The sequence below is a fragment of the Narcine bancroftii genome, chromosome 6, assembly GCF_036971445.1.
Source record: "Narcine bancroftii isolate sNarBan1 chromosome 6, sNarBan1.hap1, whole genome shotgun sequence".
In the NCBI taxonomy this organism is placed as follows: domain Eukaryota; kingdom Metazoa; phylum Chordata; class Chondrichthyes; order Torpediniformes; family Narcinidae; genus Narcine; species Narcine bancroftii.
The window spans coordinates 32,982,745-33,010,171 of record NC_091474.1 but is presented as its reverse complement, the minus strand read 5'-3'; positions in this window follow the sequence as shown (position 1 = coordinate 33,010,171).

Genomic DNA, 27,427 nt, shown 5'->3' with positions numbered 1-27,427 from the left:
CAAAGTACTCGAGATGGCAGAGGCCGACAGCATTGAATCCATGCTGCTGAAGATCCAACTCCGCTGGGTAGGTCACGTCTCCAGAATGGAGGACCATCGCCTTCCCAAGATCCTGTTATATGGCGAGCTCTCCACTGGCCACCGAGACAGAGGTGCACCAAAGAAGAGGTACAAGGACTGCCTAAAGAAATCTCTTGGTGCCTGCCACATTGACCACCGCCATTGGGCTGATAGCGCCTCAAACCGTGCATCTTGGCGCCTCACAGTTCGGCGGGCAGCAACCTCCTTTGAGCCCACCTCACTGACAAAAGACAAAGGAGGAAAGATCCAACACCTAACCCCAACCAACAAATTTTCCCTTGCAACCGCTGCAAACGTGTTTGCCTGTCCCGCATCGGACTTATCAGCCACAAACGAGCCTGCAGCTGACGTGGACAGTACCCCTCCATAAATCTTCATCCGCGAAGCCAAGCCAAAGATAAGTCACTTCTTAAATGGACTCCAATGAACTTCCAGATCAGATACTATTTTTTATCAGATACTAAAATTGCTTTTAGTCAGCCACAAGGCAGGCAGATTTGTTATTTGCAGTCAGAGAAAGGAAAGAAAAAGATATAGGTAGGCCTCTCAAAATCACCTTCTGGCTCCCAATACCCTCTCGAATCCAGGTTCCTGGTGCTCTCCACTCTCTCCACGACTGAGCTGCTGACATGTAGTGGAGGATGGTCATTCCTAGTCTTCCTATAGTCCACAGTTACCTCCTTTGTCTTGTCCACTTTGAAACTCAGTTTGTTTCTCTTGCAACACTTCACAAGATTATCCACCTTTTCTATGGATTTGCTGAGGAGGCCAGCTACTGTTGTGTCATCTGGAAACTTGAGGACTCTGTTGGAGCTGGATCTGGTGATGCAGACGTGGGTCAGCAGCATGAACAGGAGTGGGCTGAGCACACAGTATGCCAGTGCTCAATGTGATGGTACATGACATTCTGATGCCAACTCACACAGATTATGGTCTTTGTTAGGAAATACAGAATCCAGTTACAGAGAGGGTGGCAAGTCCCAGCAAGGACAGCTTCTCCACCACCCTCTAGGGCATGATTGTATTAAACACAAAGATGAAGTGAATGAACACAGCCTTGCGTATGAAGCATTGTTCTCCATGTAGATCAGCAGGAAGTGAATGGACACACAATAGCATCCTCAGTGGTTCCATCTGTAGGTAAATTGAAATGGGTCCAGTGTCTCTGGGTGGTGCATTTTGATACATCCATCATCAACATGGTGGAGGTCACTGCCACTGCTGTCACTCTCTTTGGTACCTCTTTGGGATGACGATGGCCACCTTGAAACCTGACGGGACCATGGACTGTGCTGCAATGAGATATTGAATATATCTGTAAGGACCTCTGTCAGTTGGTCTGCACAGTCCTTCAGTACTCAACCAGGTATGGTGTCTGGGCCCACAGCCTTGTGTGGGTTTAGATGTAAGATTTATTGTCAGAGCATGTGCTGGGTGGTGTGGGACTTTGATGATTGCTGCTGCCCTCCAATGGCAGCATTCCCTGTAGATGTGCTCAATAGTCGGGAGGGTTTTGCCTGTGATGTCCTGGGCTGTGTCCTCTACCATATGGAGGGCTTTATGCTCGGGGGTATTGGTGTTCCCACACCAGATTGTGATGCCGCCGGTCAGCACACTTTCTACCACACCTCTAGAAATTTGACAGGGTGTTTGGTGTCATAACAAACCTCCACAAACTACTGAAGTAGAGACACTGATGTTTTGTTCATGATGCCATTGGTGTGTTGGGTTCAGGAAAGATCCTCCAAAATAGTAACTCCCAAGAACTTTATTTGCTCACCCTCTTCACCTCTGATACCCCAATGATCACTGGATTACCTCCGGCTTTCCTTTTCTGAAGTAAAGGTAAATGTTCTATTATTGTCATATAATACGACATTTACAATGTAATATAGATGAAATTCTTTAACTTTTGTCGACTGTAAGGCAGACAGAGAGTCACCACTTTGTCCAGCTCCCCTTACAGAAACCTACAGCACCTGGTGTTTGTAGGTGGTCTCCCCTCCAAGTACTGACCAGGCTTGAGCCTGCTTAACTTCCGAGATCAGACAACCTCAGGCTATCAGCTCTTTAGTTTTTGTGGCATTGAGTGCAAGGTAGTTGGTGGTCCACCATTCAGCCAAGAATTCCATCTCCATCCTGTGTGCTGATTCATCCTCTTCCTTTATACAATCCACTATCTTGGTATTGTCCGCAAATTTACTTTGGATAGGATTCTCCTCACCTCAGACACGCCAAGACAAGGGGAAAATTCACAACAGGGAACACACTCACACACAAAGCAACAACACTTAAATCATACACGTCGGAGGCTAGTAATCACACCTTCATAAATCAGTGCTAATCACAACTCTTGATTGTGAAACGAGGATTAAACAAACAGTGCCCACCCCTCTCTCACAAAAAGGCACAGTACACCGAGTAACCCAAAGGTACAAATCTGGTTACACTCAACAATGTGTGAAACACTACAGTCTACCCCAGGTGCATGCCACAAATAGCTCCCATCCTGCATACACCTCACAGCTGGTTCTCCATCAACGCCCATGGTTCCCAATCTGGACCAGACCCTTCAGAGTCAGTCTTCCAGCATCACTCAAGGCCCCCAACCTGGAATGGAGCTCAGGGATATCTAAAAGGGAACAAAGAGTGTGCTAGCTTTATGTTGCAGTTGGCTAGAGGGGCCGACCCAAATGCACCCACGTGACCGGTAAGTATCAATGACCTCTGAAGGAGCCAGTTCCCGGTGCACCCATGTGACCTACGAGAACCAATTGCGTGGCAGCCTCAATTTGTGGGTGGATCCAACCTTCATTGAGATGGCAAAATGACTTTCAACCTGCTTGGTTCGATGACCCTCCAGGAGCAGTTTCCTGTCCAACCTGTTGGATAATCCTCTGGATAACAATGCTCAAATTGCTCTCAAGTTCATTCCAGCACATGGATATCAATCCCCATCTACTGACTGTCAAGCTTCTGGATCTGACAAAAGTAAATCCTGGATAAAGTTTGCATGCAACTAAAAGTACTTATTTCATGAATTAATGAGCTGTAAATGACGAGTTGATCTGTTCCACTGTGACAGAGAGCATTGTGACTGGCTCTTCATTAATCTTTACTCACAGCTACCCTGGACAGATTCTAATCGTATGTAATGAGAAAGATGGTTCATGGCAAAAAAAAGAGATAATACCATGGAACATTTTTCTATTTACTCAAATGATTAATCATAATCTGTCCAGGAGAATTAATGGACAAAGAGTGACATGTAAAGACATATGCTGTAAATTCTATATTTTATGATATCTGTCCTGATCAAGAATGAATCCAACTTGTATGCAGGGGAAAAAAAAAACCCTCTGTAAGGTGCAACATTAAGCAATACATGAAAGATTAAAGGATCTGGTTCTCTTGCCCATGATGGCTATCTGACTCTGCAGGTATTTAGCCTGAAGCAAAACTTCACTGGACTTTTTGTGAGCAGATGAATGTTTTGCAGTTGAAATCATCCCAAGAATACAATGTTTGTTGCTCGTGTTTTGGAGGTGTCTGTGCAGGAGAAAGCATACCCTGATCTCTTGAGCTGCCCAAACCTTCTTTTCAATATCCTATAACTTGTTCTGTGCAAATTCCAGGTCAGATATTCTTGTTTTACTATGATTCATTTTTGACCAGAAACTGTGTTGTCACAAATCAGGTAATACAGCCGCCACAATGCCAAACAGTGATTGGCCTTCATCGTGGAAAAAAGTTGGAAGACTATTCTTTTAAGATATCACAGGAGTTTCATGATGCGTTTGGAATGATTGTAAGCACGGGTTTGCCTGTAGTCACACATCTATGCTTCAGATTCAAGGGGAATAAAATACCATAGGATCAATGAAGTGGTGAGGTTTAAAAGAGTGGGTAATGGACATGGGGGCCCATATTAAAGAGACTGTGTATAAATTTTGTAAGCGTTAGATGTCCTAACAGTTTTGTGGAGCCTACAACCTGATTGAATAAGCTGTAACGTTCCATGGTTCTATAGGTCAGTGAGACGAGGGAGATAATAGTTGGCACAGATTAGAGTGGACAAGTGGCCTGTTTACTGTGTTGAAGCATTCTATATCTCTGCCTGATCTATATATCAAATTAGATGCTATAATGTTTTGGTTCATAGGGTACCCCTACAATTAGGGTGGCCATTATTGTATAGTATATGCCAATATTTGATAACCTATGACCATGTTCTCCTTTGGAATGGCCACCCTACCCAGCAATGCCCACTGCTACACTGCACTGCCCTTTGTCTAATGTGACTGAAATTGCCAGTAGTTTCTGGAGCGAGAAGAATAAACCACAACTGTTACTTGCTCTAGCATTGCAAGTGCTGCCTTTCTGGCTGATGTGATCACCATCTCACCCTGAGCATGAGGTAATTCAAGTATCTGTTTTCGAAAATAAACACCTTTAATGCAAATAAAGAATAAATGTAGTATTCGGGACTAATTTTTGACTGACTATGTATGTCTGCAAAGATCTGATAATGCTCTGATGTTGCCTGATTTTTCTAGTTTCCATGACAGCTTCTTGCTTTTTTTTCTCTCCAACATTCTGAGTGTACACAAAAAAAAGTCACTTAAATAGTGTCACCTTTTAAGATTACTCATCAATTGATCCGGTAAAACTGGTAAAATATTGCGATGTCTCAAATGAATAGAAAATGTCAAACTGAAACAGAAGCAAAGAGAATGTTGTGTCCAAAACCAATTGTTCATTTTTGCTTTCAATAAATGGATGTAGATTGATTGCTATGATCAATCATGAACTTAACTGGCTCTGAACCATAATTCAGATAATAGTGGGTGAACTCGATAGATCTTTTGTAATCCACTATGTGTTTCGGTGGGAGCTATGTGGGTATAACCCCTATTATCCGGAATTCAAGCAACTGGCGGCCTTAAGCAACAGGCAAAAAGATAATAGCAGAAATAGGTAAAAAAATACAAAGTTTAAAATTAGCACACCCCGCCATTAGTTTGCCAATCACGCAACACGCAATCTCAAGCAACCAGAAAATTCACTTATCCATCAACTGACTATCTCCATAGGAGCCAGGTACCAGGAGTTTTACTGTAATTCAGAAACCAATCCAAACTCTGGCCTATAAGTGATTGAATTTCTAGTTCTGCCTTTCCCAACTGGAACATCAGGATCTGAGTGCTTTTAGCACTCAGATACTCAAATCTGTAACAAAGGAATAGAATGTTGACAGATCCTGACAGGTCAAGCTGCATCTGCATAGGCAAAAGATACAACCTGATATTTTGAATCATGGTCCTGCAACAGGACTTGGATGAATGAACCACAGAACCATAGAACATTACAGACCACAAATCAGGTCAGGCCTTCCAGTCTGTGCCAAATATTCTGCCCAGTCCCATTGACTAAGTCCATACCCATTCCATCCATGTACCTGTCCAAATTATACTTAAATGTTAAAATTGAGTCTGCATTCAAGCTCTCTTTATAACGCTATCTACCTGTGACACCACTTCAGGGAATTATGCATTTGTATTCCCAGATTTCTCTGTTCTACAGTACTCCTCAGTGCCTACCATTTACCATGCATGTCCGATCTTGGCTTGTCCTTCCAAAATGCAACACTTCACACTTATCTACATTAAATTCCATCTGCCATTTTTCTTCCCATTTTTCCAGCCGGTCCAGAGCCCTCGGCAGGCTTTGAAAAACATCATCACTGTCCACAACACCTCCAATCTTTGTGACATCTGCAAACTTGCTGATCCAATTTATCACATTATCATCCAGATCATTGCCCCACCACTGATCCCTGAGACACACCACAAGTCACAGGCTTCCAGTCTGAGAAGCAATCATCCACTAACACTCTCTAGCTTTTCCCGTCCGGCCATCGTTGAATCCAGTTTACTATTTCACCATGAATACTGAGCATCTGAATCTTCCGGATTAACCTCCCATGGGGGACATTTTCAAATGCCTTACTAAACTCCATGTAGACAACATCCACAGCCTTTACTTCAACTTTTTTGGTAACCTTCTTGAAAAACTCTAAGATTGGTTACAATCTTACGAATGGTTAAGATTGGTTACCATGTACAAAACAATATTGACTATACGTAATCAGGTCATGCCTATCTAAATTCTTGTATATCCAATCTCTTAGGACACCTTCCAGTAATTTACCTGCTATTGACATGAGGCTCACCAGTCTATAATTTCCAGGGTGACTTTTTGAGCCTTTTTTAACAATGGAACAAATGAACCATCTTCCAGCACCTCAACTGTGGCCAAGGGCATTTTAAATATTTCTGCCAAGGCCCCTGAAATTCCTATGCCAGTCTCCCTCAAAGCCCAAGGGAATACATTGTCAGGCCCTGGGGATTTTTAGAGCCTCATTTGCTTTCAGTCATAGCCTCACTGCTTAGTTTTCTTACTTCTCACAACTCTGTGACAGTTTCCTGAGTAAATACTGATGGGGAAAAAAAAACATTTAAGATCTCACTCATCTCTACTGGCTCCATATATTGACAAGCAGTCTGATCCAATTTTGTACTTGCAATCCTTTCACTCTTAATATACCTGTAGAAACTCTTAGGATTTTCCTTCACATTAGCTGCCAAAGCAACCTCATGTCTTCTTTTAGCCATCCTGATTTCTTTGCTTTTTTTTGTATATTTATACTCCTCAAATACCTCATTTGCTCCATGTTGCCTGCACCTGCTGTACACCTCTCTCTTCTCAATGAGTTCCCCAATATCCCTCAAAAACCAACGTTCCCTATACATGTTAACTTTGCATTTAATCTTTACAGGAACATACAAACTCTACCTGCTCAAAATGTTGCTTTTGACAGGCTTCCACTTAAGAAAAACATCCTTGCTAGAAAACACTTGATCCAATCCATGATTTCTCAATCTTTTCTCATTTCCTCAAAACGGGACTTTCTCCAATTTAGAATCTCATCCCAAAGACCAGATCTATCCATAATTGAAATTAATGTGATTATGATCATTGGACCAAAAATGTTCTAGAGACAAGTGACAGAAATGTGTGTAACAGAACATTTTTGGTCCAATGATCATAATCACATTAGTTTCAATTACGGATAGATCTGGTCTTTGGGATGAGATTCTAAATTGGAGAAAGTCCAGTTTTGAGGAAATGAGAAAGGATATATATATATCTATAGAGAGAGAGAGAGAGAGAGAGAGAGAGAGAGAGAGAGAGAGAGAGAGTAAAATTATTGAAAGTTAAAATTGCCTATTATCACAACTGTTACCTGCAGCTTCCTGCTTTCTCTGGGCAGATTTGCCTCACCTCTTCTGCTTTGCAAAACACCACCATTAGCATAACCCTGAGCTTTCAGCTGCCCATCACTCAACATCTCTGTCCATTTCCAGCTCCCATTAATTGGCTTTTATCACCAAAACTGTGATAACAATTGTCATTTAATCTCTTTCATCCCATTACAGATTTCCTCCTCTGTTCTCTTACCCTTTGATCTCGGGATTAAACCATGACAATTTGTTCTGATGAAATGTTGACTCGGTTTCTCACTCCATTGATGGTGATTGACCTACTGAATATGTCTAGCATTTTAGTTTCTGCATCAGACTTTTAACACTGTGTTTAATTTGCCAAAAGCAAAATACTCCAGACTCAGAGAGTTTTCAATCCATCACTTTCTATAATAACTTATCTTTTTAAACTTTCTCTAATCTAAATGATAAAATGTTTATTTTCTCATGAATTTATCATGAAGCATATAATTTAATGTTTCATGCAGACCTTTGCAAAATAATAAATATTGAGATCACTGGAAATACAGCACATAAACTGGTATTGTAGTCCACTGAGGTTGCACCAAGCATGCTTTTACAATAGAATCATAGATCGCCACAGCACAGAAAACAGGCCATTCAGCCCTTAATCTATGCTGAAACATCATTCTGTTAGTTTCACTGACCTGCACCCATTCCACAACCCTCCAGACCTCTCCCATCCATATATCTATCCAACATTCTTAAAACTTAAGATTGAGTCAGTATTTACCTTATCAGATCTCACTTGGCAGCTTGTTCCACACTGCCACCACTTTCTGAGTAAGGAAGTTCCCTCTAATATTCCCTCTAAACCTTTCTCCTTTCACCTTAAAGTCCTGTCCTCTTGAATTTATCTCTCCTAATCTAAGTGGAAAGACCCTACTTGCACTCTGTCTATACCCCTCATAATTTGGCAAAACCTCTATCAAATCCCCCTCATTCTTCTACGGTCCAAGAAATAACATCTAACAAGTAGTACTTCATCAACAGTGATGAAACATATCAGCTCCAGTCTGACCAGTGACATGGACACATTCCAGTTCACCTATCACAGTAACAGGTCTACGGAGGATGCCATCTCACTGGCTCTACACAAAGCTCTGGAACACCTGCACAGCAAAGATGCATTCATCCGGATGCTCTTTATCGAATACACTTCAGCATTCAACACCATCCTCCCCTCAAAACTGATCAGCAAACTCCAAGACCCGAAACCCCACTGTGTAATTGAATCATGGATTTCCTCACCTCCAGACAGGTCAGCTCCAGAACAAGTGTTAGAGGGGGGCATTAGGGTGGCACAGTCCAACACTCAAACTCACTCAGTGGGGTGGGGGGGTGCTGGTGGATGCTGGTACCTGCCAACGAACATTAACATCCTCCGTCCTTCCAATGTAGCAGCTGAAAGGGCTGCTTTTATTGTATGGAAAGTCACTAGTGTGCATCAAGCTAGACCCTAGTGACACTTGATACATGCTAATGATGCAGGTGGGGACGGGCCTGATGGTGAGCAATGGGTGCAAAGGTATGGAGGTTATAGCACCTTGCTTAGGGAGACAATGCCCATGAATGCCCCCTGGCATTGACCCTGCCTCCAGACCTCAATCAGTGAAGATTGGCAGGAACTTCTCCACAATCTCCATCAGAACCAGAGCACCACAGGGTTGTGTTCTTAGCCCCCTGCTCTACTTACTTTACACCTACAACTGCGTGGCTCAGTACAAAAATAACATAATGCCGATGATACCATGGTAGTGGGCTGTATTATGGAAGGGAATGAGTCTGCCTACAGGATGGAGGTTGAAAACTTGGCTGAATGGTGCACCAGCAACAACCTCACGCTCAATGTCACCAAAACTAAGGAGCTGATTGTTGACTTTAGGAAAGGGAAGTCAAAGGTTTACAATCCAATTGTCACTGGGAGATCAAAAGTGGAAAGGGTGAGCAAATTTAAGCTCTTGGGAGTCACCATCTTGGAGGATCTTTCCTGGACCCAACACACTAATGGCATCGTGAAGAAAGCACATCAGTGCCTCTACTTCCTCAGGAATGTGTGGAGGTTTGGCATGACATCAGATACCCTGGCAAATTTCTACAGGGGTGTGGTGGAAAGTGTGCTGACCGGCTGCATCACAGTTTGGTATGGGAACACCAAACCCCTGAGCATAAAGCCATCCAAAAGGTAGAGGACACAGCCAAGGACATCACAGGCAAAACTCTCCCCACTATTGAGCACAGCTATAGGGAGTGCTGCCATCGGAGAGCAGCAGCAATCATCAAAGACCAACACCTCCCAGCACATGCTCCGTTCTTGCTCTTGCCATGAGGAGAGGTAAAGGTGCCACAAGACTCGCACCACCAGGTTTAGTAATAGCTGCTACCCCTCCACCATCAGACTCAACAACAACAACTGAATTGGAAACTCCTTTAGGATTCTTACTTGTGCACTTTAGTGATTTTCTTCTTGTTCTCTCTGTATTGCACAGTTTGTTGGCAGTTCTTTGTTTGTTTATAAATTTTATGCTGTGTACAGTTTATTTTTGCACTACCAATTTGTGGTAATTATGCCACACTGCAGGAAAAAGGAATCTCAGGGATGTATGTGGTGTCATGCACTCTGACAATAAACCTGAAAAAAATCTAACCTATTTAATCTTTTCCTGTAACTCAACTACTGAAGACCCAGCAACATCCAAGTAAATCTTCTCTGTACTCTTTCAATCTTATTGATATCCTTCCTGTAATTAGGCAACCAGAACTGCACAGAATGCTCCAAATTTGGCCTCACTAATGTCTTATACAACCTCACCATAACATCCCAATGCTTGTACTCAATACTTTGATTTATGAAGGCCAAGATGCCAAAAGCTTTCTTCACAACCCTGTTTACCTATGATGCCATTTTCAGGGAATTATGTATCTGTATTCCCAGATCTCTTTGTTCCTCTGCACGCCTCAGGTCACCTGACCTGTCTGTGACCCGAATAGGAGATTAAATATTGCATCCTCTCTCATTGGAACCTTTATAAATTGATTTAGAAAAAAATTGCTCAGCTCATTTGACAAACTCTGCCCTTTTACAGTATGGGAGTCTAAGTCAATATGCAGAAAGTTAAAATCTCCTATAATCACAGCTTTCTGTTTCTTACATTGGTCTGCTGTCTCTCTACAGATGTGTTCTTCCAATTCTCTCTGCCTATACAACCCTAACAGAGTGGTCACACCTTTCCCGTTCCTCAGCTCCACTCATACGACCTCTGTAAACGAGTCCTCTGGGCTGTCCTGTCTAAGTACAGCTGTGATATTTTCCCTGATTAGCAATCCCACTACTCCCTCTTTCATCTCTCCCCCTCCATCATGTTTGAAACAGCAGAACCCTACTGAGCTGCCAATCCTGCCAACAAGTCTCACTCATAGAAATAGTATCGTAATCCCACATGCCAATCCACACCCTAAGCTCGTCTGCCTTTCAACAATACACCTTGCATTGCAATAAATACACCTGAGAACATTTCTTTCATGTATACACTTTTGATAGGTGCATTCCGCGCATGACCTTTATCCTTTTGAATCTCACTATCTGCTCTAACACTATGGCTCCCTTCCCTCTACAAAGCTAATTTAAACCCACCAGAGCAGCACTAGCAAACCTGCCCACAAGTATAATTTACCCTCCAGTTAAAATGCAAACCGTCCTTTCTGAAGAGATCCCATCTTGTCTGGAAGAGAGCCCAATGATCTAGAAACATGAATCCCTCCCAAGTACATCATGTCTTTAGCCACATGTTAAGCTGCATTATCCTCTAAATTCTAACCTCACCAACACATGGCAAGGGCAGCAATCCTGAGATCACTACCCTGGAGGCCCTTCCTTCAACTGGCCCCTAACTCCCTGAACTCTCCTTTAGGGACCTCATAACCCTACCTACCTATGTCATTGGTCCCTATATATGGACCATGATATCTGGCTGCTCACCCTCCCTCCTGAGAAAGCCAATGAACTTGATCTGTGATCCCGCTCACCCTGGCACCAGGGAGGCAACATACCATTCAGGATTATCTATCTCCTCCACAGAACCTCTCATCTGTCCCCCTAACTATGGTATCCCCTATCATTTCAGCTCGCCTCTTCTCCTCCCTTCCCTTCTTAGCCACAGGAGCAGACTCTGTGCCAGAGAACTGATCTCCGTGGCTTGTGCCTGTGAGAGATAATAGAATATAGGAAGTAAAGCTAGTATAAATGAAGTAAGGAATGCTGGACTGGACTAGAGGAAGTTAAGTAAGTGCTGAGTAGGGAGTGTGAGGAAGGGTTACGCAAGTATAATAGAATAAAGGTCTTATAGTGATAGAAAGAATTAGTAAGTCCTGGGGGGTTGAGGACAAAGGCAAATTCATGAATAAGGACAATGACATGATGGGACCCAGACAGGATACCCCATGGTCTTTCAAGTTTACAGAAACTGCACGTAGACAGACAGAATTACCAAATGCCAAACCAATCCAGGAGGCAGAAGAATGTTAAGGGGGAGGGTACCTCTACACTGAAATGAACTGTATAAAAGTTGGGTGAGCCCCAGTATGCGTGTGTATTCCCATGGTAAGGGGAAGCACCCAACTTTGCACTGTTGTACAATAAATGTTCTTTGTTCTCAATTTTTGTCTTGAGCGAAATCTGTGAAGGTATTTCTGTTTCTCACATGCCTAATAGGTTGTCCCCCTCAACAGTATCCAAAATGGTGTACTTGTTATTCAGGGGAACACCCACCCACATACAGAAGTGCCCTGCATTTCCTACCTGTTCCCTTTCCCTCTCCTAACTATTATCCATCTACCCTCCTCCTGCCTCCCAAGTGAAATAATGTCCCTGTAACCCCTATCAATCGCCCCTCTACCTCCCAAATGTTCCAGATTCATCCTACTCCAGCTCCAGTTCCTTAACTCAATTTTTGAGGAGCTGAAGCTGGATGCACTTCTCACAGATTAAGTCATCAGGGATATTACTCTTTTCCATAGCAACTCACATCTTGCAAGATGTCCATTCCCATGTCTTGTTTGCCATGTCCACTCTCTAATTCTCTCTCTCTCTCTCTCTCTCTCTCTATCTCTATTTCTCTCTATTTAATGCTATTACTCCTTTTGGATTTAGGATGACTATCTCTCTAATATGCTGGTTATGTGGCTTATGAGGGAGGCAGAAAAAAAACCTTTTTCTAACTGCTAAAATATCAAAAATCAAACTTTCCTTCACCGCTGCTCCTACTGGACCTTGCCGTGTCCTGGTCGGGCTCCCCGCTGCCAACCTGTCGAAGACCGTCTCACTGAAGCCTCATCGCCGCCACCTATTGTTAGAACCATGGGGTTAAGTAATCATAGAAAATATGCCTATCTACTATTCATTATGTATTCATTAATCCATTACTATGTAACAATTTACTATTTACTTCAATTAGACTGTTTAAGGGAAATAGGAATGCAATTAAGTAACAGCCACAGTATGTAGCAAAGTTGGCTGAGTATAGTACGTGCAGAATTTGCTGTCTCCAAACACAAAAGAGAGAAAATGTATGAACCAATCTAGGAGGAATGCTAAGACATGAGGAGGTGTTGAGTAGAACAGAAGACTATGGCCAGACGAGAACAAAGAATACCATGACTGAGAATGTCGCAGACAAAGAAAATGTATAAACCAATTCAGTAGGAAGGTTAAGGCATAAGGAGGTGTTGAGTAGAACAGAAGGCTATGGCCAGATGAGTACAAATAAATAATTAGAAATATATGGGATAATGATTTGATTTCTGATCAAGCCAACAGGATGTTCTGGCCTTAAGGATTAAGATTGGAGGTCTACACCCTAGATAACTGCAGAGCAGGAAATTGCTTGAGATAAATCTTATGCAAGGAATCTAGCAATAGAAAGTCAACTTTTGTTCAGTGTAATAATGTTGATCTATATAAACAGAAGAGACTGGACAGTAGGAGTCAGTCTTGGGGAATAGCTCACTGAGCAGGTGACCTATGAACTAACGACTGACCCAGAGCTCTGTTAAGCTTTATTCTTGTGCTGTGTAATAAACTGATTGTTGAACCGAATACCTTCTCCTATCACTTCATTCAACGAGCACGCTGGACTCAGACGACACATAGACTAAATTGAGGGTATGGTAAAGCCAGAGTTCCACAATTTGGTGGCCCCGACATGATGGAGAAGTGACGGAAGACAAAGAGACGAAACAACGGTCGATTGTGGTGTGGCGATAACAAGTGGCCACTCAAGAAAAGGAAGTAAGCAGACGCCTGTTTAAACGAAGTTCTGCTATTGGCAACGATAAAATTGTGTGTTGTCATTACACTGCAAAAGTCCTAGTAGAAGCCAAGGAATAAAGCTTTAAAAAAAGGTGGTTAGAGTCCCCTGGATAAAACGGGGGATAGAGTACCCTGGAGAAAAAATGGGGGTTAGAGACCCCTGGAGAAAAAACGGCAGTTAGAGTCCCCTGGAAAAACGGGTGTTAGAATCCCCTGGAAAAAACGGGGATTAGAGTCCCCTGGAAAAAATGGGGGTTAGAGGACCCCTAGAGGACTAGGGGTTAGAGTCCCCTAGTAGAGTCATAGATATAAAAGTTAAAGGTCTTGGCCATTTAGTTACATATTGTATAAGAGTTATTGGTTTTAGTATTGCATAAGAGTTATTTGGTTAAGTATTGTGTTAAGTTTTTCTTTTGTGGTTACGAGAAAGCGTGAAGGTTCACAGTAGGTTGAAGGGCGGCGAAATTCTACCAGGTGAGAGACTCACTGAATTATGAGGTCTGAAGGAAAAAAATGATAGGAACGAAAGATGGAAGGAGAATTAGGGGAATGTCGGGAGTATGGGGGATGTGTATGGATTCCTCCATCTGTGAACCAGCAGTGGGAAAAAACAAAGAGTCAATTAATGGGTGGACTACCAAAGGGAGAGGAAGTAAAGGCTATGAAATGGTACGATCAGATATGGAAAGAGCTGCAGAGTCAGGGGAAGGTGCCGCTAGGATTAGAAAAAATCAGGCTTGTATTGTACCTAGGAGAAGCCGAAAGGGAGGGCTGCTAAAGCTTTATAATCAATGGAAGCCGTGGATTCAGACGTATACCCCTCCCTCAGACCCCCTCCATATTACCCTCTTTTATGATAGAGATGGGCATGAAATTTATCAGCATGCTTTTTATGAAGAGGTAGAGGGCATGCAATGGGAGATTAATTCGGACTACATAGTGTTAGGAAAGGAGGGAGTAGCCGCTACGGTTGCACTGACATCTGAGCAGCTGGAGTGGTATGTGATGGCCGGCGAGGCCATTCCTCATGTCACTCTTGCAATTGGCACTAATCACCAGGGAAAAGATTTGAGACCAATGTGTCGGAACTTGATGTCCTTGAAGGACTGGTCCGATACTCAAATACCGACAGTGCAGTTTACTCCATCTGGTCAGGTGTACAGGATTTTGTACCCTTCAAATGATCGGGTCCTCCTTGAGCAGAGACAGATTGAACGTTTTCATGGTAGAGAAAAGATGGATCATCCCAACTCTGCCCCTATGTTAGATTCTCTCCCCGAGGACCTTTGGTCAGTGGGACCAGCAGACGTGGGTTTTTGCCAGCAGGTTGGTCCCATAACCTTTGAACTTTCAGAGTATACTCCCATTTGGCAGACACAGTATCCCCATAAACCCAAGGCTGAGGTGAGTCTGGCAGATACCATTGATGGCTTAATGTATTCAGGGGTGTTGGAGCATTTGTGTTCGAGTTGGAATACGCCTATCTTACCTGTTCCAAAACAGGACACAGGCAAATATCGGATGGCCCATGACTTAAGGCGCATCAATGGGATTGTACAGTTCCAGTACCAAACCCATATACCGCCATGACTGCTTTAACCCCTGACCACAAGTGGTTCTTTTGTATAGATTTAGCAAATGCTTTCTTTTGTTTGCCGCTGGCAGAACAGTTTAGAGATGTGTTTTCCTTTATGTATAGAGGTATAAAGTTATGCTCGACCCCCGCAGGGCTTTATCTTATCCCCAGGGATTTTCAATCAGGTTTTGAAAGAACAGCTGGGGGGGCTAGTAGTGCCAGGTGGGGTAGTTCTGATCCAGTACATAGATGACATCTTATTGGCAGCACCTGATCATGTCTCCTGTTTGGAGGCTACAAGGCTCCTGCTAATGCAGCTGTTCAAGGCAGGTTTTAGAGTCTCTCGTTAAAAGTTGCAATGATGCAGACAAGTTGTCTCCTTTTTAGGAAGATTGGTCTCAGTGAACGGTACAGGAATATCCCCTGTGCATCGAACAGCGATACTAAATCATCCAAAACCAAAGACAGTTAAGGAAATGCTTTCATTTTTGGGCTTGACGGGTTATAGTAGGCAGTTTATCCCATCGTATGGTGAGTTGACACATCCACTGCGAACTTTAGTGAATGAGCATGGGATGAGGTATCTGGGACCTACACTTGATTCGACTGCACAGGCTGAGATGAGTTTAATTCTACTTAAGCAAACTCTTACAACCGCTATAGATTTAGCGATTCCAAATTATAGACACCCTTTCTTTTTGGATGTTTCTGAAAAAGCACACACAATTGATTGTTCCCTTTTTCAGAAAAAAGGGGGTGGAAGATGTGTGCTCATGTATGTGAGTATCACACTGGATCCGACTGAAGACAGACACCCACCATGTACGAGACATGCAGCAAGGATAGCAAAAATTTTACAAAAGGTGGCACACATAGTGATGGGACATGCCCTGACGGTATTAACAACACACAGTATTGTAGCATTTGTGAGCTCGACAGCATTTACAATGACATCACTGAGGCAGACGAGACTGGAAAATATTTTGAATGCTCCAAATATTACTTTTACCCATGAAGGCATTAACATGGCAGACAATATGGGAGAGGGAGAGCCACACTGTTGTGAAAAGAGAGTTCTAAGGGATATTAAAATAAGACCTGATTTACAGGCTACACCCTTGAGAGAACCAGATGAAACCTTATTTACAGATGGTTGTTGTTAAAAGCCGCCTATGCGGTAGTACAGAAAACTACAGAAGGATTTGAAGAAATTATTACAGGAACAGTGAGAGGAAAGGAGTCAGCACAACTGGCCAAACAACAGGGAATGATAGCAGCATTAGAATGGGCAGAAGGAAAGGAGGTCAATATATATATATATATATATATACACAGATTCGGCAAATGTGGTAGGGACAATACAGGTTGAGCTTAGTCAATGGATTAGAAGTGGGTTTTTAACAGCAGCAAAGACCCCAATTAAACACGAGAAGGATGTTAGGAAATTGGCTGAGGCCCTCCTGAAACCAAGGCCATTAGTAGTTATTAAATGTAAGGGTCATGATAAAACAGATACGGTGGTAGCTCAGGGAAATCAGGAAGTGGACACGGCCGCAAAAAGGGCAGCAGGGTACGGCCCTCAGTTTATTATGATGCAGGCAGATAGAACGGCACATGATTTATTGCCACCTTGTGAGGTAGGAGTAATAATTCAGGAACAAGAGAAGGCATCACCCCAGGAAATGATGGTATGGAAAGAAAGGGGAGCAACCGAAGAGCAAGGACTGTGGAGATCAATGGACGGTAGGCCAGTATTACCATCTGGACTCATGAAACCCCTCCTGGAGGAGGTGCATGGGTTAACCCACTGTGGGAAGAAACAGGTGATAAGGTATTTGATACATTGGTGGCAACCCTTCCTGCCAGCGATGGTGGAGAATCATATCAGAGAGTGTAAGGTATGTATAACATATAATGTCAAGGCGACTGTGAAACCTCATGAAGGACAGTTCCCGTTGCCTAAGTTACCAGGGCAGGAAATTGTAATTGATTACACGGACATGATAGAGAGGGCAAGGGGATATCGATACCTCTTAGTAGCAGTAGATGTGTACACAGGTTGGCCGGAGGCAATCCCTGCCAAAAGAGAAGATGCAAAGACGGTAATTAAGTTCCTAATCAACCAGTATATTCCTATACACGGATTTCCTAGGAAGATTAGGTCAGATTTACAGGAGGTAGAAGCGATGTTGGGGTTGAAACATGCCTTTGGAACAGTGCATCATCCACAATCCCAAGGAAAAGTGGAGAGAATGAACCAAACAATAAAAGGTAAGATCGGGAAAGTGCAGGCACGGACCAAATTAAATTAGGTGGATGCGTTGCCCCTGACATTGATGTCAATAAGGAGTTCAGTAAGTTCAGTGATAGGATTTACTCTGTATGAACTACAAACGGGGCACCAGTTTCTGGGACCTGGAGCCGGGATTCAGACCACGAAGGAAGAGGTGAGTCCAATGAAATGTAAGCTTTATTATGATAAACTAACGGCTCTGGTATCAGCTTTTTCACAACAGGTTACAAGTACCGAACGAAAAGGTGAAACCCCGATACCATCCGTTGCGGAGTGGGTTCTGCTAAAGGTGATCAAGAGAAAGTGGTCGGAGGCCAGGTGGACAGGACCCTACAGAGTGGTGGAAAGAACGTCCCACGCGGTTTGAGAACAGGGAAAAGGAGAGACGCGGTTTCATTGGAGTCAGTGTGCAGCAACACTGGCCATAGTCTTCTGTTCTACTCAACACCTCCTCATGTCTTAGCATTCCTCCTAGATTGGTTCAACCATTTTCTCTCTTTTGTGTTTGGAGACAGCAAATTCTGCACGTACTATACTCAGCCAACTTTGCTACATACTGTGGCTGTTACTTAATTGCATTCCTATTTCCCTTAAACAGTCTAATTGAAGTAAATAGTAAATTGTTACATAGTACTGGATTAATGAATACATAATGAATAGTACATAGGCATATTTTCTATGATTACTTAACCGCTTGGTTCCAACACTATCCAGCAAAGGCTGCCTCGCCGAAGCCCCACCACCGCCCCTTCAAAGACCGCCTCGCCTAAGCCTCACAGCATCCGCCAACCCGTCAAAGCTTCACCGCCGCCAACCCTCACCGCCACCACCGAAGAAGTGAGCCTACTGCAGCAGTTCAAGATGGCAACCCACTCAGGGCACTGACAGATGGTAAATGCTTCCACTGTTAATCATGAAGGGACTCTCTGCACTGCTGGGTGTTAGGTCAGTGCCAGGTTTTCCTCTCCTCACAGTCATGCAGTATTCTCATTTTATTTCTTCCCCATTGCTAACTAGCTCCCCTCCCTCCATATTCTACCATTCACCCTTCATACTCTGGACAACTTACTGTGGCCCAAGTAACTTATTACTGCACATTTCTGGGACGTGAGAGCAAACCAAAAGAAACCCATGCAGTCAGTGCAACGTTTTTTATTCTTACATCTGGCATGATATACAAATTCTATATGGCCGATCAAAGACAAGATTCCCTCATATTTGGGGGGGTGCAGAAATTTTCAAGATGAATGATGTATTCTTAACATTTTATGTCTATCAAAGAGAAAATTCAATGACTGTGAATGAGCACTCTGTTTTATAGAGTCATGAATAACACATTACAGGCAGTTAACTGTTACACATTGCTGGTAGAATAAAACTATTTTCAAATACTTCAATAATTTATACTGAAACAAGAAAGACTAGTTTATTGTTACACTCTTTTCATGAGGAAGAAGTGTGAGGGTAATTAAAATCAGAGCTCCAGACAAATATGGAGTTTAAAAAAAACACAACGGTGCAAAAATTATGACACAATCAGGCTGTTTAATAAAAGTAAGATCAAGAGTGATTTATAGAAAACTTAGAAAAGCAAGTACAAAGAATAAAAACACACAGAGAAAAAGAGCATTTGAGAAAACTGGCCTAAAGAATAAAAGCAAATTCAAAAAAAAACTTGTTTAAAATGTGAAAAGGAAGAGTTGCATGAAGATACCAAAAAGAAAATTTGTCCAAGAGAGCCCAGAGAACATTAGATAAGTGGAGGCTAATAGTCGGCTACAGTTTATTTTTACTAAATTTTTTAATCCTCAGCCAAAAGTATTTGAAATTGAGACTCCAGATCGTATTGAAAACAAAGCTATCTAATGCAAATAAAAGGAGAATTTTGACTTGTCTTTGATTCAATGGGGATAAATCAATAAATTTTTGATTCGCCAGAAGATTGCAAGTCATCTCATTAACCTTCATCTCTCCATGGTTACTGTCTGACCTACTGAGTCCCTTTAATATCTCAAGATGCAAGATTATTTTATTGTCATGTAATAAAACATGGGTAATATTACACAAAATTCTGCAGATTCACCATCAGCAGAAAATGCTCGGCTCCTCTGACAGACACAGGATTTCAAGATATAGGAGCCATTGAGTCTGCACTGCCATTCTAATCATGAGTTGATTCATCCTCCCACTCAGCCCCACTATCAGGCTTTCTCTCCATAACCTTTGATGCCCTGACTAATCAAATATCTGACAATCTCTGCTTTAAATACACCCAATGACCGCTTCCACAATAGCCTGTGGCAACGTTCCACTGACTCCTGACCCTCTGACTAAAGAAATGTTTTTGTGTCTCTATTTTAAATTGATGCCTGAAGTTGTGCCCTCTTGTCCTAGAATCCCCTTCCATGAGACACATCCTTGCTACATCTACTCTGCCAATCTTTTCAGCATTCAAAATCCCCCTGTAGTTCCCCTTCTGTACTCCAACGAGCATAGTCCAAGAGCCGACAATTGTTCCTTATAACTCTTCTCTGAATCCAGCAGGTCTTTTCTCAAATACAGCATCAGAGAAAGATAAACAAAAGAGGGTCCCTCCAGAGTCACAGAGTGTCTGTGGTTTCACCTCCAGTGCTCCCACAGCCTCCACAGCCCACATAAAGTCCAGAGAAAAACATCGACAACCTGAGCTCCAGATCCGAACCTCTGATACGATCATGAAACCTTCAGTGACCTTTGACTGCAGTCACCAGCAGCCCCCAGCCTTCGCAAGTTCCTCACCTCGAGTCGCCAACAGCCCACCACCTGCATGCTCTTCAGCCACAAAGCCCCATGGCTCTGTGGGTTGTCCCCTCTGCTTCTCCTTCTCCCCATTTTCTTGTGCCCTACGCCAGTTTTCCACTTCCTTGAATTCTGCTACCCCTCGAGACTGCTCCCAGGCCCAGATCCCATTGTTGCAGGAATTCACTATATTCCACTGTCAGTAGCAGGTCCAACAGCATCACCATTTTTTAATATATTATTTGCTCAAGATTCCATCACCTCCAATTTCATCTTTATTAGCCCTGTTAGTGATATCCATTAAACTTGTTCACACGTGCTGGAGATCAACTGGGAATCCACAAAATCTCTTCGCAATAACAATAAGATCAAACAGGTTTAACCCTATCCAATATTTCCCTTAATGTTGTTATCGAACATTAGATATGAAAGGCTGTGGGTTTTACATTTGTACTGAGGACCATTTTGCAGAAAAAGTCCAAATCCTCCTGAATCACTTCATCTTCAATTTTCTCAAAATGAAACGAGGTCTGGCAATATCAACTTGTTAGCAAGTTTACAATGCCTGTCTTCCTAGCTTTAACCAGATAACTAGATTTTTTTTTAAATCACTTAAATTTGATCTAGCCCCTCCAATCAGATTGGTAGAATTGTTTTTTTTTAAACATTAAAAATCCAGCACCAAGATATGTGTGTTTTTGTTTGGGAGGCAGTTAGGGGAGGGGTGTGAATAGATTAGATATGATGGGTTTGTTTCTCTTGGAAAATTGAGGAGAGCTGATAGGTATTTAATATTAAGAAAGTTTTAGAATAGTTTTGGAAGAGTGAAGCTGAAGGAAGGGGTCAAAAGCAAACAGAAATAAATTGATGGGGATTGTCAAAAGAACCAAAGATAACCTGATGAAAAACACATACACTAGGCACTTTTACACAGCCACTGAACAGCAGAAAAATTCAGGAAAATTTCTGCTCCAGTGGCAATGTAAGAATGTTGCGATGGAATTTTTTAATGCAAATTCCATCCCGTAATTTTTCCACTCGTGCCCCTCCACATTTTTACGGAGCGGCTGCAGTGTAAATTGACCGCAGCCACTCCATAAGAAACAGACTTAATGAATATGACGTTTCACCCCCCCCCGCCCCCCCTGCGCCGACAAACTCCACAACACAGGAAACCCATGTAAAACTGCCCTAAAAGTGCCCCTGTGTAAATTACCACATCGGGACACACTGGAGGTAAGTATACTAATTTTGTTTTTCAGAATAATTCCAAAGTTTCTGTGTAAAAACGCCAATTGATGGTTAGAATCTACTATGCACAAAGAAGTGGCAGATATATTTGTGCCATTCAAACTGGACCTAATAATATCTGAAAGAAAATAATTTGCAGTGTCATGGGAAGAGAGCAGAGGAGTGAGACAAGCTGAATTTGGTGATTCCATAATTTATGGAAAACGGGTCTAAGGATTCATATTGATGACAAAACAGCAAATTTAAATGTGAATTCCTGCATTTTCCGACAATTTGACATCCATTTTCATGAAAATAGCAGTTCACCATAAATCTCATTAGGAGCTTCAATTGTTGTTACATTTATGCAGAAGTTACAAATTAAACTCACTTCAGAATATTGAGGTATTAATATTTATTAATATTAGAACATTAAAATAATGTAATTTCCATTTTTGCTATCCCACTCAGTTCTTGGAAAGATCCTAATTTAATGTGCCTTCTCATTTGTGCATTCAATAACATGCTCTTGAAGATATTGATATTTTATCCTTTGATACATTTTTTCTCACCTTTCAGAATCTGAATTCAAATCTTCTAACCTGTACTATAATCCTCCTTAACCACTCACACTATCTTTACTTCACCCAAATTCATTCTCCGACATTCCAGTGAACCTTCATCAATCCTTAATTTTCATTGGTTCTCTGTTGATGGTTGTCACCCTGGTTCCAGAATGGTTTGGAATGTCTGACATGCCAAAGGATTTCAGTTGGAAGGTGATGGAATCAACACAGTCACTTGCTAATTGCTGAGCCAAGACTGACATTCTGACTGCTCGCTTGCTGGTGACATGAGACCCATGCAACATTGCTAAGAATGATGCAGAAATCAGTGAGAATTGTCACTGTCTCCCAGAACCCTCAGTCGCTGAATGAGAACAGAGAAGGAATAATGACTTTGAAACCCAAAGGTGAGGGTGGAGATGACAGGAAATATGTTTTGAACAATGGATTATAAATTGACCTGCACCACCTCAGGGAAAAGAGATCAGATCTGAATCCAAATCAATCTTGATACATAAAGAACTATGAAACCAAAGTAAGGCTCATTATCTCCCTGTGACCTGCCCTTGGAATTTTACCATGGGAAGATACAAAATGTACTGCAGGTTCCTGATGTTTGAAAACAATGACCACAACAAATTGTTGGTGAAATACCATGCAATTCGAAATGTACCTTCAAGGTCCAGTTGGAGTGAACTAGTAATAATGAATAGGGACTGTTTTGTTAACGATTAACTTAACAAAGCAGAATCAAACAACACAAAATGAAACAAAGATTACATTGAATTAAAAAAAATACAATGCTGGAGAAACTCGGCAGGTCAAATAGTGTCCTTTATATAGCAAAGGTAAAATGCATAACTGTCTTGGGTAAACTTGTACCTCTCACTTTGTTCGTTTTAGATTGGTCACAGTGTTCGAGCTACCGAAAGAAAATAGACACACACACCGTGAGCAGTTCAGTTTATACAAGTCTTTATTACTAAATCTAAAGCTGAATTCACACTACAACATGCAAGCCCTTCCCAATTATACTTATCAACACCTGGACTGGAAGCAAGGCAACGACTGCACACTTGTAATAGCTTGTTGGGGCGCCGGTAGCAGCTTCTCCACCTCCCTCGACCAGGAACTTAGCTGGACTCGAAGTTCTTCTTCTTGCTGAGAGATGTTGCCACCTCTTGGAGAGTCTCACAAGGTCTCCTGACAGTCTGCGACCAACAAAAGACAACTGCATCTCTGGGCCTCATGGTGGAAGTTGGATAATGTCTACTGATCCATATGCATCCTTGGGCCCCATAGTGTAAATTTAGATAATGCCTTCCTATTCAACTGCATCCTGGGCCCCATGGTGGAAGTTGGATAATGTCTACTGATCCATATGCATCCTTGGGCCCCATAGTGTAAATTTAGATAATATCTTCTAATTCATATGCAACAAGCAGGAAAGGCTGCAAAAGTAAGACACGGTTTAAATCCTCCATTACATTCCACCCCTTGGTCGCATCCTGTCACTTACGAGACTTTACAAGCATTTGAGTACAGAAGGAGCGAAACTATAATAAGCACAAAAATAAGCGATAATGCGAGCAACCAACGGAGAATATTGTGGCCCAATCCGTCAAATGTACCAGTTAATCATGAAAAGGATTCCAATCAATGTCAAACTATCCTTGTGGGCCACAATACCCAGACACTGAAGCTCACGAACAGATTTTGAAACATGCTTAACTATCAGATATATTAGTGGATACATTGGGCCGTGTCCCCCACGGGTGACTCCCTCAGAACGTCCTCGACATTACAAATCCAATTGCTGGTTAAGCCAGATCAACAGGAGCACAAGATGGAGGACCTGGAACAAAGAAGCCTGACATATGTCACTCACGATGCCGGAAGCGTTCAGTATTTAAACAAACTAAACGATCCTGTCCCTCAATAGCTACCCACTGAGTGTAACCCTGGGCAGGTGTCACTATTTCCCCTTTGACAGGAGGGCCACTACCTGGTGGTGCCACCCATACCTTTTGTCCGGCATTCTCTGGCTCAGGAATGGGGGGCAATGACTGTTTTTCCTCTGGAATAGGCTGTAGTTCAGAAGTGTAAAGAAGTCGGTGGAAAGGTGTACCTCCTTTCAAAGGGCAATGATTCAAATTGTCGACTGCCTGCATGGCACCTCCCCTTCAGGGTCCCCAGTGGTGTTAACAAATGAATTTGTTCCTTCAGTAAGCCACTCATTTATTCAACTAACTCGGCAGCCTGCGGGTAATAAGGAATATAGTGGACCCATAAAATACTGTTGTCAGCTGCCCAATCACAGATTGCCTTCCCGGAGAAGTGCGAGCCATTATCAGACTGAATTTCTTCTGGTACATCATAACGAGAAATTAAATGGTTTAGTCCTTGGATAGTGCTAGCTTGGTCAGCCGTCTTGGTGGGAAAAGCAAAAACCAGGCCTGAAGGCGTCAACCATTACTAGGACGTAACGTTTACCTATACGGTCTGGCATAGCGAGCTCCCTGTCTTATTCGGCCATGCGGACCAAAAGAAACAGTGCGGAACTTCACAAGCTGACATGCTGGGCATGTATGCATGACCATGCGGACATTGTCCTGATGGACGGGTAAGGCATGTGTACGGGCCCACATAGCTGATCCCTTCTCCCCCAAATGGCTACTCTGTTCATGTGCCCATCGAGCCAGGGGGACGGTATTGGCACAGCTGATAGTGGGAAGCTGATCAGCTACTGCATTATGTTGTGCCATGTTCGTCGTCGCATTGGTATGGGCGGCAACGTGATATACGGTTATCTCACGATGATGGGAAGCATCCCACAACAGCTGCCACAACTGTTTGCCCCATACTGGGTGGTCATGTACCAGCCAGTCATTCTTTTGCCAATCAGGCATCCATACCACTAGTCCATTAGCCACAGCCCAGGAATCAGTAAACAAGCGAAGAGGGTGATCATGGGGGTCTAGTGGTAAAGTGACGGCCTTCAACTCAGCATACTGACTGGAGCCACCATCCCCCTCCTCCAATAAGTGAGTTCCTGACCTGGGATGGTAAGCCACCGCCTTCCATTTCTGCTTTCCTTGCACCCACCGGCTGCTACAATCAGTAAACCAGGCATCCTCTTGTTTTGCTTTCTGTGCCATCTCTTCTGTGGCCCCTTGGATCATCACATCATCAATATAATGGTGAATTGAGAGGGCAGGCAATACTGGCACCGTCTCCAAATCACGGGCAATTAGGCTGTGGCAAATAGTGGGAGAGCGTACATAGCCCTGAGGGAGGCGGGTGAAGGTATACTGGCACCCCTTCCAGGTAAAGGTGAACTGATCCTGTGAGTCCTCAGCTATAAGAATTATGAAGAAGGCCTTTGCGAGATCAATGACAGCATACCATGTTCCTGAGTTCCCAGTAGCAATGTTTTCAATAAGGGTGACAATGTCCGGAACTGCTGAAGCAAGTGGTGGGGCATGTTTGTTCAAAAAACGATAGTCAACTGTCATTCTCCAGGAGCCAACCGGCTTCTGGACTGGCCAAACAGGGCTATTAAAGGGCGATGTTGCGGGCCTCACTACCCCTTCTTCTTGCAAAGCATCGATGCTGGCAGTAATCTATTCCTGCCCCCCAGGGAGGCGATATTGTGGAATGGATACTGGTTTCGGGGGGGTGGGGGGGGAAGAGGCACCATCACAGGATCCCACATAGCCTGACCCACTACTAGTCTTTTATAAATAGTCCAAATTCCAAATGCAAATCCCCCTTGGCTAGTATTAAGGGCCGTACCGGCCAACATATTAATACCCAGGATACACTCGTCAGTGGCAGCCACCTGGGCATGTAACCATATAGGGGAAGGGCCATCACCCACCGTGGTGCCGACTTTTATTTCCTTCGCCAGGGTGATCGCTCCTCCCATTCCTCTAATCGAAATGTTGGTCCAGTCCAGAGGTCAGGGTTACCTGGAATCACCGAGTGCTCCGCACCTGTATCGACCAAAGCCAAATATTGGCGGTCATTACCCCCACCCCAATGGATTGTTAACAGTATGTAGGGCTGCGGGTCCCCGTGTATCCATCGTGTATCGGTCCTAGAAAGGTCGGACTCGGGGTCGGAGGAGGCAGTGAGTCAGCGTCTGGTGTCGTGTGAGAGGAGGAGGAGCCAGGATACAGCATCAGAGAGGTGAGTAGAATAAATAGCTGGACTTACCGGGGCTCAGTCTTAGAAAGGTCGGACACGGGGTCGGAGGAGGCAGTGAGTCAGTGTCTGGTGTCGTGTGAGAGGAGTTAATTGGGGTTAATTGGTAAGGGCTAATAAAAGGAGTAGAAAGGGAGGGAGTGGCCAGTGAGGAGCGGTGCAGTGAGTGAGTGGCCCAGTGAAGGAGTAAGGACTTGGGACTTCGGTGAGAAGGAGCTCCTTGTGTGGAAAGGTATCTTTGAAATAATATATTTATAGTAAGAAAGGAGGAAATGGAGTCAGTTGGGGTAGTTAAGTGCTCCAGTTGTGCGATGTGGGAAATCAGAGACAGCACAACTGTTCCTCACGACTACACCTGCAAAAGGTGCATCCAATTGCATATAATGAGTGACCGTGTAAGGGAGCTTGAGCTGCAATTGGATGAACTGAGGATCATAAGGGAAGCAGAAGCAGTGATAGAGAAGAGTTACAGGGAGACAGTCACCCCTAGAAGGCAGGAGTCAGGGAATTGGGTGACTGTAAGGAAAGGAGGGAGAGTGCCAGTGCAGAGTACCCCTGTGGAAGTGCCACTCAGCAATATGTATTCTGCATTGGATACTGCTGGAGTGAACAGCCTATTAGGGATGAGTAGTGGGGGTCAGGTCTCTGGCACGGGGGCTGCCACTGAGGTTCAGAAGGGAAGGAGGGATATGAACAGGATACTTGTAGTTGGGGACTCATTAGTCAGAGGGACAGATAGAAGGTTTGTGGGACGAGATCAGGGATCCAGGTTGGTCTGTTGCCTCCCTGGTGCCAGGGTCAGGGATATCTCTGATTGATTTCATAGCATTCTGCAAGGGGAAGGAGAACGGCCAGAAGTTCTGGTCCATGTGGGGACCAATGACTTAGTTAGAAATGGGGATGAGGTCCTAAAACAGGATTATGTGGAATTATGTAGGAAGTTAAAAAACAGGACCTCCAAGGTAGTAACCTCTGGATTGCTGCCGGTGCCATGCGCTAGTGAGGGTAGAAATAGGAGGATGTGGAGGAATGCGTGGCTAAAGA